This window comes from Falco cherrug, chromosome 7, assembly GCF_023634085.1.
Source record: "Falco cherrug isolate bFalChe1 chromosome 7, bFalChe1.pri, whole genome shotgun sequence".
NCBI classification, from domain to species: Eukaryota; Metazoa; Chordata; class Aves; order Falconiformes; family Falconidae; genus Falco; species Falco cherrug.
In genome coordinates, this window is record NC_073703.1 from 2628217 (window position 1) to 2646111 (window position 17895).

Consider the following 17895-nt stretch of genomic DNA (forward strand, 5'->3'; position numbering starts at 1 on the left):
CAAGAGGGACTCAAACCCACTACAGTATTTTCACTAAATCTGCTCAGGGCATTTTAACACTCACCCTTTGATGCCTCCTGCTCCGAAGACCCCTGGTGAACTCACCTGCTGGAGATGAGAGGATCTGATGGGGGTGGCGTGGGGTCCTGGTGGTGGTCTGGGGTCCCATCTGGGTCACCAAGCTGTTAAGCTTCTCCGCCCTTGGCATCAGCTTACAGCCTAAGGCTTCAGCACATCGAGCTACTAGTGCTAAGTAAGTTCCACTGAGCGATTAATATCCTTTATTTCTATACAAGGTGAGGAGCTGGTCCCTCATCTTTACAGTTGGGTGTTTGCACGCCCCATGCCTGGCACTGCTCCTGTTTGCAGAGCTGATAACTGATGGCAGGGAAGACTTTATTGTCTGAGGAATACTTATGCAAACAAGCACAATGGCTTAATAGAGAACACCTGGAGAAATCTCCAAAGAAAGCATCATAAATTCCCCTTCCCTTGGATTTATGGGGAGATTTTTCACAGATATTTATGGTTTCCCAGGTGCGTTGTTGTGACTCCTTAGCATAGATTTGCATGGCGTGCTGCAGGAGCTGGTGAGGCACCAGGAGAGGGGAGCGGTGATGGGGCAGCCATGTGCTCATACTGGGATGGGAGTGGTGATCCGTTTCTTGATCCCTTGGCAAATTCCCACGGTGTGCGGCAGCTGGCAGCCCTGCCAGCACCGGATGAGTGCCCAGAGAGGCTGGTGGGGGAGACTAGGTGAATTTAGGCAGCCCTGATGGATTCAGATGGTCCTGATAGAACGCAGGCAGAGGTGACCGCTCTCCCGCCCGCAGTGCCGCAGCCCTGTCTGAATGCACTGGCTGCAGGGACGCAGGCAGGGAAGGTTCATTTTCTTGCTTTTAGGGCTTTGGCACCGTTAGGCTGGTTTGTGGGGGCCTGCTGGGTGCTGGGACGCCCTGGCCAGCTCCAGAGGCAGCATGTGTGCACCTGGATGCTGTGGCTGAGAGAGCAGCCAGCAGGGTCCATATCTGAGCACCTCTGGTGATGTCCAGGACATTAACTGGTGCTAATTAAGTAGGATGTGTACACATCTCATCCAAGACTGTCATGGTAAGTCTGTGACTTGGGGTGGCTGGAGTTTGTGGAGCAGTTTTGTGCCCCGCGGGGCTGGGCTCAGCACTGCTGTGGGGCAACATGCCCCATCCCACCCATGTGGGACCGGGGCAATGCCAACACTCCCCAGTCACCCTCTTAAAATGCCCACTGCTGTCACCAGCCAACCCACCGAAGCCATCTCTTTCTCTTTTCCAGGTCTCTTGCCTCGCCAGCAGGTCCTTGCAAGATTTCAGCTCTGGTAAGTGCAATAGCGTTTCCTCCTTGCTGCGAGTGTGTCGGTGTTACGCATCGCGTGGTGCTGGAGCAGCAGCAGGGCTGGGCACCGTCGCTGCCCCCCAGACAGGTGTGAGAGCCTGAGCGTGCCTCTGCCAAGGAGCCAGCTCCTGCGTGCTTCACCCCAGCACGAAAGGGGGGCTGCGTGCTGGCGCAATTATTTCCCCGCCACGTGAAAGTTGGCTGATATGCGTTTATCGCTGCCTTTCTGTAATCCGCAAAGTGAAACTGCGTGGGCATCTTTGATTCTTCCTGGGTAAACTTTGACGGATAGGAACTGAAAACTTCAATTGAGTAATTGGTGTGATGATTGCAATAACAGCCGGGAGGGCTCTGCCACCACTGCTGCAACAGCTGTGGGGTGGGACTCGGGGGACCTTTGGAAGGATAAGAAGGTGGGGTGATGGGTGGGAGGAGAGGCAAAACCTCCCTGGGGAGCTTCGCAGGGGAGCCAGGCTTAGAGGAGCATTTGGGACCTGGAGGAAATGTGAAAGTCAGAGGTTGTGGTGCTGGCTGCTAGCTGGTTTCGTCACCTGTAACCTTTCCAGCCACAGGCTCCTCTCAGGCCACCTGCTCTGCCACCGGCCACCCTGCTTGCTTTCTCTTGGGGGACCCAGTGGGTAGAAGCATAAAATTTCCCCTTTCTCAGGCTCAGGTCCCTATGCCACTCTGTGTTTGACGTTTTCGCACTTCCAAAGCCCCCATGGGTTTCCTGACTATACACTTAACCCAGCAGAAAGGGTCCTGCTTCTGTGCTGGGATAAATTAGCCGGGCTGTCTTGCACGCAGCAGGGCTACCTCATGTTCCGTTGTCTTCATCTTTGCCCTCTTGACATGTTTTCTCTAAAAAAATATGTATTTATCAAAAAAGCAGCTTCTCTGTTTGATGCTACCTGTTGGGTTGATAATTGAGTCCCACCGAAGGTGCTGACACTGGCCGTGTGCCCAAGGATTTGTTGCCATTGTCCTAGGTTGTGTGGACCTGTTGAACTTCAGGGGTTTTTCTTTTCTTTAGCAGAAAATAGTTCACTAGATGGGGCCAAAACCATGGAAGGGAGAGGTGTTATGGTGGTCTCAGGGTTTTGGGTGCTGCTGGCATGACCTTGCTCTGGGACAGAGCTGCTCCGGGATGGGGACACTGGCAAGGGGCAATGCAAATGCCTGGAATGATGGTGGCTTCTTGCCGTTGCTGACCATGTATGGTTTTCCTTGGTCCAGTCCATCCCCATGGTTTCCCAGCTGTAATGTTTGGTGACTCCCTGCGGTGTTGTCTGCATGGGAGTGTTGGGATGCAAGTTGCTGCACCAGCTGCGCGTCACCTACCTTGTCCCCTCCCTAGCTGATGCTGGTGGCATGGGTGGTTGTAAATCCTGGTGCCTGAGGGACTGGCCTGATGTCCTCTTCCTGTGCATCCATCTCACCAGAGGGCATCTGGCATGGCATCGGCTCACCCCCGAAACTATTCCTTATTCCAAAACTGTGCAGGGACTCCTGATCTGTTGATGCTTTGCTCATGACAATGGCAGCCTCAGCTGGGAGCAGCTCAGATCCCTTCCCTGGTGGCGCTCACCCCTGAGATCCTTCCTGCCCAGCCAGGAGGGGTGGGCTGGTGGGAGACATGAGCTGCTGGGTGTCACCCTCTCCGGTCCTGTCTGTTCTGGGAGCTCCCGCTGCCTTGGCTATTGTGTCCACCGTGCATGTGCAGTTGCTTGGGCAGCGATTCCCATGGAGGACATGTGCCGTCACAAGCTGGCAGCTCGTACCTAATGCCAGGTGACACTCTGAGCGGGGTGTCTGCTAGCCCAAGGCATTGCCAGCCAGGAGATAGACCCTGGAGAGCTGAGGAGGGGTAGTGCTGATGCTGCTGATGGGATGGACCTTGGCCTGGGGCACGTGCTGGTGCCAGATGCGATGTCACGGTAGGAATTAAGGGAAGGGCTGGCTCAGCCGCTGGTGTGATGCTTGCACGCTGCTCTGCACCAGCACGTCGGGCTGCCTCGGCCTGAGAGCTGCACCATGTCATACAGGCATCATCATCGCGTTGGGCACTGCTCCAGCGCATGGAGAAGCTCCAGTTAATGGGTGGATGAACTGACCAAATGATTTTTCCGTGTCAAGGCTGTGTTACATTGGGAAGTGAACATACAGCTTTGCCTTCCCAGGCAATTCCTGCAGGAGCAGCTCTGGCTGCGCTCCTCTCAACAGCCAAGAGCAAGTGTCTCTGGCTGCAGAGTGGGGATGGGCAGGATGGGATCTGCTGGTCCCCAGAAAAGAGGAGAAGGTGGAAAATGGCCTGGAGGAGGGGGCAGCAAGGGCAGAAGTGGCAGCAGTGTTGGAATTGCCTCTCCTGAAGCACGGTAATCGGCTCATGGCTTCTTCTCCCTGATCCTCTTACACCCCTCCCATTGCACATCTCTCCCCAGACGCAGCCGTGTGTGTTAGCAGAGATAAAAGCTCTCTTCCCACGCGGGGCTTTTCTTCCCCAGTGTGCTTAATCACGAGCCAGTGTGGCAAACAGCCTTCCTGGGAGATGCCCCGGGCTCAGCTCCTCGCTCTCTCTCCCTGCCTCCTGCCTTTTGCCTCTGCTCCCGCTTTCCCCCATGCCCCGGGGCTCCCCATACGCCCCTGCAGCCCGCGCAACCATCACGTGCCTCTGATAAATGAGCTTCATTTGCACCCAAAATTAATCACATTGTCACGCTGGCAGAGGATGAGGCAGCTGCGCCGAAATGCCTGAATCTCTGGCTAATTTATCACAGGGGCAGGGTGCAGAGCTGCTCCACAGTTCCCATTGCATTGGGGACATGCTCTGGAGAGGCGGCTGGTGCCGGGGACCTGCAAGGGCTGGGACCGAATGTCTCGGGAGGAGGTCTTCTCCTTCCCAGAGCTCAGGCGTTGATTTTCGACCAGGCAAACCTGGCAGGAGGTTGCTCACATCCAAGAGGGCTGATGCTGCTGGTGACAGCCTGACTCCTCTGAGCCACCTGGGAGCTGACATCCTCCTGCGCTGGAGGATGCTCAGGAACCTGGAACAGGAGATTAATGAGGAAAATGGATGCAAAGAAATTATTCCAGGACTTCCAAAACCAGGGTGTTTGCAGACGGTGGAAGCAGGAGGCGCCCAGCCAGGTTGATGTGTCCTGTTTGCTTAATTACTACAGCGCTGCTTGTCAGAGCAAAGCTTTCACCAGCTGTGTGCCTGCAGTGTGCCCGCAGCCTGCGATGGGCTGGCATTGACGTGGAGGATCAGCTCCAGGGCTGGGGGTGCTTGTCAGTGCCAGCTCCTGGTACAAGACATTTGGGGTGGGAGCCAGTTGTGGTGTTTGGTCCTGGTGTTGCACACCTTTTTGGGATCCACATAATCTTGTTTGCTCGTTGCCAGCTGCTCGTCTCCATTTTAGTATGGGTTTGGCTGGGCAGACCCTCTTTTCCTAGGTCAATCCCTAGGGGAGACATGGGTTCCTCCAGTATATTCACTCTCACTTATCTTGTGGCAATTAATTACTGATTCCAGACCAGGCTCAGCTCTGGAGTGCTCATTAACTAATTGGACGCCTTCCAGCAAGTCCCAGCAGTCCCTCCACGACAGGAAAGTCGCGCGTTCCTTGTCTGCTCCCTGATTGCTTTGTCCCCCCGTAGTTGATGCAAGCACCTTGAAAGAGGTCTGCTGGGGCTGCTTTCCTGGAGCTTGCGGGGGGCTGCTGACAACACGACGAATGCTTGCTTTGGGATGCGAAGGAACAGACAGCAAAACAAAGTACCATGTAGATGCCCCATACGGTGACTGATGGCATGCTTCAGTGGGCTCTGAGCTGGTGGAAGAGGTTGGAAACCTGCTCTGCCCGCTGGTCTCTGAGGGTTTCACGATGACTCTGCAGATGTTGTCAGATGTGGGTTTTTTTTCACTGTGGCCCAGCAGAAATGCAGGGAAACTGTTGTACTTGGTGATCTGAGGCTCTGCGTTGCCCACGTTTTGCTGTCAGGGGAAGACCTGGTCCCATGCTTTTACAGAAAAGAGGCTTTTATCAATAAAAATTGAGCTGCTGGTGCTCCCAGCAGCTTGCCCAGACAAAACAGTAAATTGCTTTTTTTAGAACTTTAAATCTTAATTCGTAAGGGCATGGGCTCCCTTACACCAGCAGTAAGCTGGCTTTGAGATAAACCCAGCGTTTTGGGGAGGGAGAAAGGCTGTTCGGGATCTCCTTCTGACATGTGCCTGGGATGGCCCCACAGGGTCTCTGGCCAAGAGGCACCAGCAGTCGTGGGCAGCTGAGCCAGGGGATGGGAAGCTCAGTCTGAGCATCTCTGAGCCTTGCCTTCAGACCCTGCAGCCTGCGGGGCTGACCGCAGGGTTCTCCTCCCTCTTCGTCCAAATGCTTTAGAGTGGTTTTGGGGCTGTGCTTGTGACTCTGGTTTTGAGCTCTTGGGAGAGGCAGTTGTGTGCATGGCTGTGAGCAGGAGACATGCCTGACCTGATGTTCTTCCTTATTTTGACTCCCCCGGGGGCCCTGGGGTACGATGCAGCCTTTGGTCAATGCAGAGGAGGAATTACCACTCTCTTGGCTCAGCCATGTGCTCAGAGCAAGCCACTGCTGTGGGCAAAAGGGCTCCTGGGGTGCCACTGCCAACCTGGGTGACATGGGTGATGAGTCCTGGTGGTCAGTGTTGCTCAGCATCGCCGAGGACGCTTACTTCACCAGGCTGCCTTATTCCATTCATATTCTCTTATTTTTTTAAGTCAGGGCTACAGCCAAGGCTTCGTAGGCATCCCTTTGCCAAAACACGAGAGAGACTGGCTTGTGCCCCTGGTTGAGTGGAGGCGCTGGGGAGAAGCCAGGGAGCAGCTGAGATGTTATGTGGGGAGTTGGGGGTGCGTGGTGATGCCTGTGCAAGAAATGATTCAACAGCCTGGGAAATAACAGCTCAGGTTGCCAAAGCGCGTGTTGAGAGGGTGGCAGGCAGCGCGCCTCGGGAGTCTGACAGCAAAGAACAGCGATGTTGGGCGACTCCAAGAGATGCTTTTGGCTTGGGTTGTCTGAGGTGGAAGAGTGAGGATCAGTCCCAGGTCTCACCGAAGTGGCTGGGCTGCTGCTGGTGCTGGGAGAGGGCAGGACCTGCTGCCGGAGCCTGGCCGGGGCAGCAGCTGGTGGCTCCGCTCAGTGTTTGCCGTCCCTTGGCTGGGAGGGAGCCTGGGTGCTGCTTGGGGAGCAGCGGAGTGAGGCATCCCTGGGAGCACATGAGATGCTCTGGGGATGTTGCGTCACCTTGGCAGAGGGAAGTGCTCATCCACCCAAAGAAAAGTCTTTTCCAGTCTCCAGCCACTGCCAGAACTTGGGGAAAGCCAAGCAGCTATTTTGAAGTGCTTTACCACACTCTGCAGAGATTGCTGCGGAGGTGCCCAGGCCTTTTAAGACTCAGAGTTCAGTTTCCCTCCCTAGAAATTCAAATGAACTGTCTCTGCAGATGCCCATGTGGCAGCAGCTGGAGCAACACTCCAGGGCCTGCCGCGGCAGGGCTGATGCCAGTGAATTTGCCGCCTGCCTTTTCCCCGGTGCAAATAACTGTGCCGCAGATTACACCAGACTTAACTATCTGTTAACGGTGTTTTCTGCTCCTTCAATCTTTTATTAGTGCCAAGGAACTGGAAGTGTTTCTCTGGGTCTAGTCCGGCCCCGCAGCAGTGAATTGGGTGGCAGTAGGTGCTGTGGGTGGCGGGGGGGGCAGGGCAACGCTGCCCCGCAGAGCCTCGGGCTGCTGGCCGTGCCCTGGCCCGTGGCTCAGAGGAGCAGGGGGCACCACTGCATCCCTGTCAGCACCAGGAGATGGTGCTGAGCCCTTCCCCACAGGGCTTTGCAAGACAGCTGCAAGGCAGGTTCATGGCACCTCAAGTCCCTCTGTCTCTCTAAGATCCATGTGGATGCCATGGATTTCAGTGCTATCTTGCATTTTGCTCAGGCACAAATAACAGCATTGTGCCCAGCGATGCAAACCCCCTGCACCCCCGTTTTCGAGAGGGCTGTGCTGCAAAGCACCCGCCGGGTGCTCTGAGCTCTGCCCTTGGGGGTTTGGCACAGTTTGTGTTTCCTTGAGCCTCCATTTTCGGGCAGAGCTGGAAACACCAGCCTCCCAGGGAGGGCCGGTCCTGGCACGCTCCAAAGCCAGCTCAAGGGAGCTGGAATAACCTGATCTGACTCTGCAGAGCCTGGTTTCTAGTCCCTGTAATTAAACACCCAGCTGTTGAGATCTTTTATGTGTGTTCAAATTGAAATTTGGCAGGCTTATGGTAGCAGGGAGCAGGATGCGGTGACCAGGAAGATCTGTTGCACTCTTAAAGCAAACTCCATTATACCCCAGCCAGGATGGGCAGGGATCTGAGCACGCCAGAGATGCTTTTATGGGCTGAACTGATGAGATTGGGTGGGAAACTTTGCCGTGTTATTGCTGATACCCAGCCCATGGGTGAGGGTGAGAGGGGGCTTCCTCAGAGATGGGGTCTCCAGAAGCCAAAAGGAGTCCCCAGAGCCCCCTAAGGCATGTAGGAGCCACATGTTAGGCTGTGGTGTTGGAGGGAAGATATCTCCAGCTGCTGGAGATCTTCCAGGCAGTGCCTGAGCTGACCCTAAGTACAACTGCCTCATCCTGGCAGAGCTGGCAGGAGGAGATGGCAGCTCCTCTGAACCAAAACCCTTAACTCGAGATTTGTCCATCACTAGAGATGATGCACAAGAAGTAAACGTCACTTACCAGATTTATGGGGAAGATGCTTTGCCAGTCTCCTTTTTAAGGTTATACTAAAAATTAAACCACATTTTCCCCCAGGGGGGAGTGGCAGGCTGTCACCATAAAAAACGTCCCTGTGTGTTGTGGAGCAGCACACGTGTGTGCACGCAGTGTACGCAGGGATTGAAAGGCAGGGCAGCACAAAAGGCATTGCTCACGTGGCTGTTGAGCTGTGGAAAATCATTATTTTACACATATATTTTTATATGGCAGTTTCCTGCCTGCATAAAAGAAATCAGAGAGTTAACTCAGGCTCAGAACTGAGTTCCCAATATAAAAACCTGGAGCGTGACTTATTTATGCAACTGAAGCATAAACTCATTGGAGATGCAGGCAGGCGTGCTTGGCATGGCCTCCTGTTCCTGCTCAGGTACAGCAAGAAAGCATCCCGTCCTGGCAGGACCTGCGATTCCAGAACGACGTGGCACAGGCACCATCAGCTCGCGGGATGTGGTTGAGGTTAAGCAAGGGACCAGCTTTGCTTTGACTGACGACGTTCTCCCTTCCCACCCTGAGCGGTGGGGCAGCAGCTCAGGGTCTGGCTGTCCCCAGCCGCTCCCGTGCGGTGTGGCTGGATGGGGCCATGTGGCCTGGGGACGTTCATCAGCTCTGGCAGCAGTGCTAATGCGATTAAGGGCTTTTCTCGCCCTCCGCTCAGTGCTCATTAACATTTCCCTTCTAAGGCGTTTATGAACATCGCTTCATCTTGCTGCAGCTTTGGCTTGCGTCGAGCAGAGTGTGGGGGAAGGCTCCCCCGGGGCTGTGGGTGCTGCCCGGCTGGCGGTGGGGCAGCAGAGGGAGGGGATGTGGCTGGGGAGCTGCTGCGCTGCGCTGTGCAACGCCACCAGGCCCAATGCTTCCAGCAAGGAGTCCTACTTATACCGGGATTGGGAGCCTGGGGAAGGCAGATGCTCTGGTTGAGGGAGGGTGAGGCTGCCTAGCTGGTAGCCTGTAGCCTGCGAACGCAGACCTACAAACAGCTTCCCCGTGGTGTCACAACCCCATCCTCTGCGCAGGCAGGGAGAGAACCCAATTTTGGAAGCCTCCTTCCCAGCTCCTTCCAGGACCGGGAGAGATATTTTTATTTGGTCTTACAAGTAGGTCTGGAGAGATCTCCAAGCGGATGCTTCATAGCCTGCATGCAAATAAAACCCTCCCGTGCACACAAAGCCCTTTAGAGCAGCGAGCCCCAGGCTTTGCTCTGCTGTCTGTGCCCCTGTGCTCCCTTTTGGCCCCGTGTCCCTGCCTGGCTCTCCTGGGGATGCTGCAGCAGGCTGCCACAAGGGCTGACCTGTGCCTAGCAAAGTTCACTTGCAGAAGATGCTTCTAGACTTTCCATGGTGGATCCCAGATGGATGGGGCTGGTGGGGGGCTTTTCACTCTCAGGGAAAACCAGAATGGAAAAGTAAAAATAACTGTTTTAAATACAGCATTTCAAGAGAAATATCTAACTGCCACAAATGGGGCTCTTTGGGTCGTGTCCCACTGCTCAGCCGTGGCCCATCCTGTGGTCATGGGGCTGGTGGAGTCCATCTCCACCCAGGGAGGTGAGAGCATGTGGAAAATGTGGAGTAGGGGTGTGAGGTGTTTAGTTGAATTGGAGCCAAACTTTGTTGTCTTTTTAATCACCTGAAATATGTCAGTTTTTGTTGAGCCAAAGTAGAAGAGCGTGTTTGATTATTTTTTCTGAATATTTTATTTCTTCCACCAAGAAAAACTGAATTTCCCATGGAAATTGCATTTCCTGTTTAGAAACTGGCTGTGAACATGCCGCTTGGCACTACAGAAGGCTGCTTTTCCGGGGGCTAATACCTGAAGTTTGACTGATTTCAATATCTAGCAAGACGCATCCTCTGATTCAGCTTTTCCCTGCATCATTGGGGCTTTTGTGCTTTTCCTTTCTCCCGTGTGGATCCTCCAGAGCCTCACAAGACCCGGGCTCCTGCTGCAACCTGGCTCAGCTGAGCTGAGGAAGGCCTCTCCTCTCTACCTGCCTGCCTATTTTCATGAAACCTCCAGATATTTAATATCTTTGAGATTTCCAGCTGTCACTCACATGCTGTTGAATTTGACTGCTGAGTCGGAGAGTAATTAGGGGAGACAGACAACACATGGAGCACGTGATTGCACAAACCTGATTTTCTTAAGGAAACCAGGACAAAAAAAAATAAAAAAAAAACCAACCTAAAAATCCCTCTTTTCAAATTTTTCACCTTGTTTTACCTGCAGGCGGCTGTTGACTGTGGCAGGCAGGGAGTGTGGGCTGCTCCGGGGTGGTGACACCCAACATTGGGTGCTGCCAGGGACAGGATGGGTGCTGCTGTCCCCGCAGTCCATGGGGACACGGCGCTGAGTGCTTGGCGCGATGACTTGGTCCTTCTGCCGTGACACTGGGTCTGCGTTAAAGAACTGGTGTGAGCATCTCCAGTGGTGCTGTGCAATTTTGGGGCAGACCTGTCAACTCAGAGCCATCCTTTATAAATAAAGGAGGTTTTAATGAAAACCACTATTAGTTAACAGCCTAGTGTACTGCACCTTAATGTGAGATATTAGCAAAACAGCAGAACATCCATTCAAGTACCTGTTAAAATACTGAATGGTGCTGCCATTGAAGGGACTCTGGCTGGCTGCTGGAGGTGCTGCCTCCAGCCCCGGGTCAGAGTCCTGCTCCAGAATGCGTTGGTGGGACAGGCGGTCTCAGCTGAAGCAGCCAGCAGTGGGTTTGCAGGTGATGCCTGATTGCTTCATGTAGGCTGTGTGCCCCATCTTGCCGTTTGCCCAGGGGCATCACTGTCTGGGGCGAAGGGTGGGCAGGGATGGGCCGCAGGAGCTACTGAGCCTGTTTCTGCCTCCAGAGGAAGCGCAAGAGATGCTGAGCATGTGGTGCTGCCTCATGCTGCAGGCAGCAGGCGGGAGGAGGAGGAGAGCTGCCCATGGAGACTGAAGCTCCTGGCTGACTCGCTGCCCTCCAAGGTCCGGCTCAGCTCTGGGATGCTCGACGAAACCCAGACCCAGACCGCTGCCTGCCTGCACCTGCTTTTATTCCCCTTTCCCACTCCTTTCTCTCCCTGCTGGCGGGCTTCCCAGAGATAGGCTTTTTATGCTGGTGGGTTTTATTTTTTTTTTGGTCTTTTTCAATGAAAATAAATCTTTTATCTGTTGACTATGAGACAGTGCTGGAAACAAAGTCCTACAAATCTCTGGGTTTTTTATTACCACCTTCATCTCCCAGGTTGCCTGTTTGCAGCTTGGTCTGTGGAGTCGGTGGCTAGGATGAAGCTTAACCCCGAGTGGTCCGTGCTGGAGGCAGGGATGCAGGGATGGGGCCGTGGGGGCCCTGCCATCCCTATGGCACGAGATGCTGTCTCCGCTTGCCTTGCAGGGAGTGTAATAGGGAAGGGGAAGCGTGTCGATGGGGGGAGGCAGACATACAGCAAGGAAAACCAACTCATTTTGCTTAATTATAACTGACTGTGACAGCCCGCATCTTTAGTTTGAAAAGTATCTGTGAGGTGCGGGTTGCTTCTCTCAAACGGGATAATTATGTTAATTAAAATGCTTTCTTTATAGCAGTTCTGATTAATAAAAACAGTTCCAGTGCTCTCTTTAAACACGCTAACCTTCTGTTGTGCAGGAAAACTGGCTTTTCTCAGCAATTTATGACTTTTAAAACAGATTACAGTGGGACAGCCTGCTGCTTTCACACAGTAACGCTTCCTCCCCGGGGGAGAGCAAGGCAGCCCACGACCGCAGCGCCCTGCTCTCGGGGAACAGACGGGGGAGAGCGCTTGGGCAGCAACGCCAGAGCAGGCAGCAACATGTGCCCGTGTGGGAGCTGCGGGTGGGAGGCGTCGGGGAGCTCTGCGAGAGTGCCAGGGAATAAAAATACCACTTATTTCTCTAATTGCTGTTTATTTCCTCTGCAAAGTATTGGGATAATTAACAAGCGCCCAATTAAGAAAAAATTGTGTGTAGGGGAAAACCAGGTATGGGTGCCAAGAGAGATGGGTTTGTGCCAGAGCGTGGCGAGGAGCGGGGGTGGTGGTCCCTCTCGCTGACCACCTGTGGGATGGAGCACCCGGTGCTTCCCCAGCTTCTCACCAGAGACCTTTACCAAGACAATGGTTTTGCTTCTGGGGGTTTTAAAGTTTAGGAGCTTGCATGACTCTTGGTGTTCGGCTGGTTGATGTTTTGTCTCTTGGCTGGTTTCTTGGTTCTTGAAAAGGTTTATTTCTTGCATGTGCAGGTTCAACCCCCCTAAGCATAGTCTGATGTGAGTTTGGAGAGTGGCTGAGCATCTGCCACCCTCCTGTGAAGTGGTGACAAGCCAGGAGGGCTTGGTATTGCTGCAGGTAACTCTGAAAATACTGTGAACAGGCAGCCTGGTGGATCACTTGTTGCTCGTGAGGAGGGTAGGACTGCCACACACTTGTCCCCAGATGCCAGTCCCCAGTCAGCTGCATATTCTCACTGTGGCAAGGAGGTTTTGTGTCCTTCCCTTCCTCCCTTTTCCTTCCCCCACGCCTTTCCCCTGGCTTGGTGTCCTTGCTGGCAGGTGGTGCCTTACCCTGGGCCAGATGCTGAAGCAACACGTGAAGCAGTTCTCAGCTCCCACTTACACATCCTGAGTCCAGCAAGGGGCTGTTATGCAGGGGTAGTGATTTCCATCAGATCCCTTCCCTCCCTCTATGCCCAGGAGGGGACCAGCACCTCCAGCAGCCGATCCCCAGGCTCTGGCACCGCTGCCGAGTGCTCTCCTTTGGTGGGTGCTTTGGGAGGGCTGGTACCATCCTGCTGCCTCGCAGGCAAATGGCCAGAGGGGCTCAGAGGAGTTCTGGGTCCTTTCAGCCTTGCTCTTGTAGAAGAGGAGGAAAATGAGTGCTGTCTGGTTCTGTGAAATACTGCAGGCGAGAAACCACCTTTGCCCCAAGAGATGACAGCATTTGTTTGCCATCCAGCTGTGACCCCTGGTGCAGAGCAGGGTGGCTTGGTGACTTCACTGGGTTTGCTCGACCCGGGTGAACTGCTGGCGGGCGTGGGGAGAGGGGCTGCACTAAAGCTCCCGAGTCAGCACCCCATGACACATGCGCTGGAAAGCAGCCATGTGGTAAGATTTTTGTACTCTAAACCCCTTCACATGGCTGCTGCTGGCTATGCCTCCCCCCACATGTGCCGTGAGCCTCTGGGTGTTGAAACCTCACCTGGGCACCCAGCGAGGCTTGGCGGAGCTCACTCCCCTCCCCCAGCTGGAAGGACCCGCCAGCCCCACGGCTGATGGACTTTTATTCCTTGTTTGTCACCACTTCTGTCCCTTCCATCCCTCCTGTCCTTCCCAGCCCTGCTCCCCCTCTTTTGCCATGTTTGAAGTCTTTTGGGAAAGGCTGGTTGGGGAGAAGCGCTGGGTATAACCCCTGCCACGGGCTTTAGGGTTTCATCTATGGGCAGGGATGGAGGCAGGCTTCCAGTGTGCAGCAGGGCAACTCTGCCCTCCGGTGTGTTCGCACCCTGCAGAGCTGGGTGAGCAGGGCAGTCGTACAGTGAAGCCACCGAGAGCTTCCCTGCAGGTTACCCCCCCGTGCCTGGGGGCCACAGCCGCCCCTGCCCACCCCAGCAGGGCTCCAGCCCCCCAACACAGCCCTTTCGCTGCCCCACAGGCTCGGCTGGGGCTGGCTCTGCTCTGCTCCTCTCCTCGCTGCCCCGTTTACCTCTGCTATATTTACATGTCTATTTTATGATTTCAATTTTTAATGCTTCTGCTCTTTGAAGATGCTTAATGCTTTGGAGTGGAACATTTTCTTCTGAGTCCTGAGTGCCAGTTGAGGACACACCAATAAATCAACTAATAACTGGAACCTCATTTTCTGCTCCTGTGGCTGCGAGTTAACTCTCCCTGTGCTGCCTCGGCTCTCCTGGTGCCTCCCCATCTCCCTGGGCAGGACCTGGCTCCCGCAGGCAGGATGGGCTCTGTCACTGTGCCTGGGTGCCAGGCAGGTGTTGCTTGTGCTGGGTGTACACAGCATCTGCATGCTGCTGTGCCGGCTCTGAACATCCCTTGGCTGGGCGGTGTCAAGCCTCTGGGGTTCCCATGCTGGGCTGTTTCTTAAGTGATGGTTTCCAGCTGCTACGTTCTTCCCGCTGCCGTCATCACCATCCCTAATGCCCTGTCGCTGGATGGCCAGCAGAGCTGCAGAGATTAGCAAGGCTGCCTGTGGAGAAGCGGGGGACATGGTGGATGGGTCTGGCAGGTCACTGAGCAAGACCCAGCCTGTTCCCAAACCCTCGGCAACTCCTCAGACTGGAACAGCCAAGTGCCAGCTTCGTGGCTTTGCGATGCCGCCAAATCCAGACCCTCTAGCTGAGCTCTGCAGGAATGACATCCAGAGAAAGCCTCTTCCCTGCTGCTTGCACAGGTGCTCCAGAGCCTGGCAACTTGTGGCAGAACTGGAGGAATCCCTCAGGAAGGCATCCCATCTCTGTTTCACTGGCAGCTGGAGCAGATGAATCTCCAGCGCAGGAGAACGTGCTCTGTGCTACGAGTCTAACAGAAGGTGGCAGATCTTGGGTAAATCTTCTTTCCAGCTCTTCACCCTAGCCCATAAGGGATGAAGAGTTTCCACACTGCTGCCTTCATTTGTCCAACTCTATTTACTGTTCTCATTCATATCAATACCATCTAATACTTTAAAGAAGCATCTGCTTTTACCGTCTCCTGTAGCAGCGAGTGCTGCAGGTTGCTCGCAGGGCATCCGTGCTTCCCCTCCACGCTTGCAGACCTGCGTGCTTGAAGATTCAGGTGCTACCCCTGCTCTCCAGATACCTTCCCCGAGACAGGCTGCCGGGTTTACCTTGCTGTAGTACTTTATTGCTTGTTGAATTATGAAAGCGCTGCTTGCATCACCTGGCAGGCAGCCACGGCGCTGCCTCTCAGCTGCTCTTTAACTTCTGACTCAAAGGTGGTGACTGCATTAGCCTCTGCTCCTCTACATTTGGAGCCGGGCTGTGTCTGTGGGCTGCGCTGACGTGGCGTGGCCCGAGCAGTGCCGAAAGGCACGTGCTGGGCAGGGGTGCAGGCAGGGTGGACCCCCGAGCCAGCAGGACATGGGGGCTGAGACACTGTGTGTGAGCCCCACGGGCCGGGGGGCTCGGCACCCCCATGCCCTGGTTCCCTGCCAGTGGTGGCAGAGGCACCCCTGTCTCTCCGCACCCTGACACCAACCCGGTGCCTTTGGCACTGCTGCCCCGATGGGGAGAGCTGGGCTTCGCGAGGCTCCACGGCTGCCTAACAAAGTGCTGGAGCATCGTTAAATGGTCCCTGGGACGGGCACATCTCCCCTGGTACCATTCCACCACTGCAGAAATACAGAGCCGTACAGTAATAACACGAGGCCATGGCTATGCTATTCCCCCAATGTGGGTTTTTGTTTGTTTGTTTTTTAAACAAGCTTCTCTTTAGTGCTGTGATTTTTTGCTCCCGGGGGCTGGAGCCCTGCAAATACATCTGGCTCTCTGCAGGGGCTGGGGCTCGGCTGCAGGTGCCTGGTGGCAGCAGGGGACTGGGCTCAGCCAAGGTTTGATTCTCACTTTTGCTGTCAGAAGTGATTTGTCCCCAGGGAGCCCTCCCAGTGTTTGGCTTGGAGCAGCCTGGCCCCTGGCCAGCTCGGTTTTGGCAAGTCAGGAGTGCCCAGGGCTGGCTGGCAGAGCTGCTCCAGTGCCTGGCTAATGGCCCAGGCTGCCCATCGCCGTCTCCATCACTCCCAGTGAGCGCTGGGGAGAGGATGGGGAAGGGAACAGGGCCCTTCTCCTTTCAGCCTCGTGCTCGATTGCGCTCCAATGGCCCACGTTGTGTTTATCCATAATTATAATGGGGTGACATGGTTACAGTTTCCAAACCCATATGCAAATGCTTAATAACCCGGGGGAAAGTTTTCCTGCTCATTAAGCGGTTCAGGCAGGAGCTGTTCCACCTCTACCCCTTCCTCTGGTCCTGCGCAAGCCAAGTGTGAGGAAGCATCTCAAAGCCGCAGCCTGGTCCACTCTCTGCTGGGGACCTGACACTGGAGGGACCACCACCTCCATCCCCTGCATCTTTGGTCAGGCAGATCTGTGCACCTGCACTCTGGAAATCCGGGAAATCCAGGTTATCAGGGGTAAAATTTTCCAATGGAAAATGCATTTTTTTTTAATCAGGCTACAGGACCAGTGTGTAGCCATAAAGCAAACATTCAGGTGTGAGCGTACTGAAGCAAATTGTTCTGGCTTCTGTCTGTTGACAGTGTCCAGGAAATTCAAATGTATCTCTTTGATTTGACATGTTTTGACTTTTATGTTTTAATTTAATATCCAGGTTATATTTAACTTTTTATTATGGTTCGTATTTGAGAAATGAAATACCTTTTGCCTTACTGCAGCAAAATGCCTGAATGCTTCCCGGCAAAATGCAAAGGCTTGGGTTTTTCCTGAGTCCTGTTCTGTGGGTGATTTTGATTCATTGAGTTCAGTGCAAAACAAAACTTTTCATTTAGGAAACTCGCACAGACCAGATAGTGGAGTTCCTGACAAATTCACAGCTTTTTGGTTGCGTGCACCCTGCAAAGGGGCACCTGAGCCCTGGAGCAGGTTCGGGGGTCTGGGGAAGCCACGTGTGCCCTAGTGGTGTTTAGAGGTGCTGCTGAGATAACACAGAGAAAGATTCATGGCTTTGATCTGACTGCCTGTGGATGGAGGTGCCTTTGGAGGACCGTGTCCTGCACTGGTGTGGGTACGTTGCTGGAGAGGGTGCCTGGGAGGTGGTGGCACATCCCTCTGGTAAGATGCCATGCAAGGCATCCCTTTTCCCTGCCCTGGGGCTGTCAGACCCCTCTGCTCCTGCTGCGACCCTCACAGGACTGGGGTGCCACAAATCAAAGCCACCTTTGCACCCCCAGCGGACCCACGCTTGAGCAAAAGGAAAGCAGAGCTGCAAGCTGAGCTCGGGGCAACTGAAACGCTGCTGCTGGTGGTGCCTGTTGGCTGCTTGCTTGCGTGTGCATGTGAGCACGTGCGTGTGTTTGTGCACGCATGTAGGGATAAAGCCGCTTGCCAGGCAACTTTTTTAAAAAACAAATGACAGCTTGTTTGTTGCTAGGACTGCAGGGCTGCCTGGCAGAGGCTCCATACCAGAGCTTTGTTTGGAAGATGCTGCCAGCAAATAGCCAAATGCATTTGTATGGTATCAGTCGACAGCATGTTCCTGCCTCCAACTCTGTTAGGGGTGGTGGTGGAAAAAATCACTGATATATGTGTTTCAGCACCAATTATCCAAGCCTCATTTGCTCTAGACTCACAAGACCAAGTCCCATGACATCTATTAATTGCATTAAAAATCTCTCATTATCCTAAATCTCTCATTATCCTAAATCTCCAGGATGGAGAGTTAGAGTTGCTCAGGCCCAGGATTTCGGGAGGGCACGTGCATGTGACAGCATGGGGTGGAGGATGCTCCGTGGTCACAGCAGGGCATGCGCAGCCACCGCTGCCAGCAGGGCCTGAGCCCTTTCAGGCTGGCACCAGCGGTGCGTTTCTCCCAAGCCTCTGCCCCCCGTTTATTCATAGCTGGGTTGTACTTTATACGTGGCCGATCCGTCAGGCAGGATGTGACGGTTGGGCTCGGGGTGGCTCAGCGGTGCCGCTCCCCACAGCCCTTGCGGTGTTGGGCAGCGCGATGCGAGCGCTGCTACTGGTGCTCCG

The 17895-nt window shown here is 54.4% G+C and overlaps 1 protein-coding gene across 2 annotated transcripts in view; it reads left to right on the forward strand.

Annotated features, from left to right (window-relative positions):
* LINGO1 (leucine rich repeat and Ig domain containing 1) overlaps positions 1 to 17895 on the forward strand; it is a 169590-nt gene that overhangs the window by 56957 nt on the left and 94738 nt on the right. The window contains exon 3 of one of the 2 annotated variants that reach the window (XM_055717162.1): positions 1312 to 1354. The gene's annotated coding sequence lies outside the window, so the exon portion shown is untranslated. Of the gene's footprint in view, positions 1 to 1311; positions 1355 to 13180; positions 13277 to 17895 lie in introns of those variants that run through there. The other variant, XM_027802868.2, reaches the window with a different exon arrangement.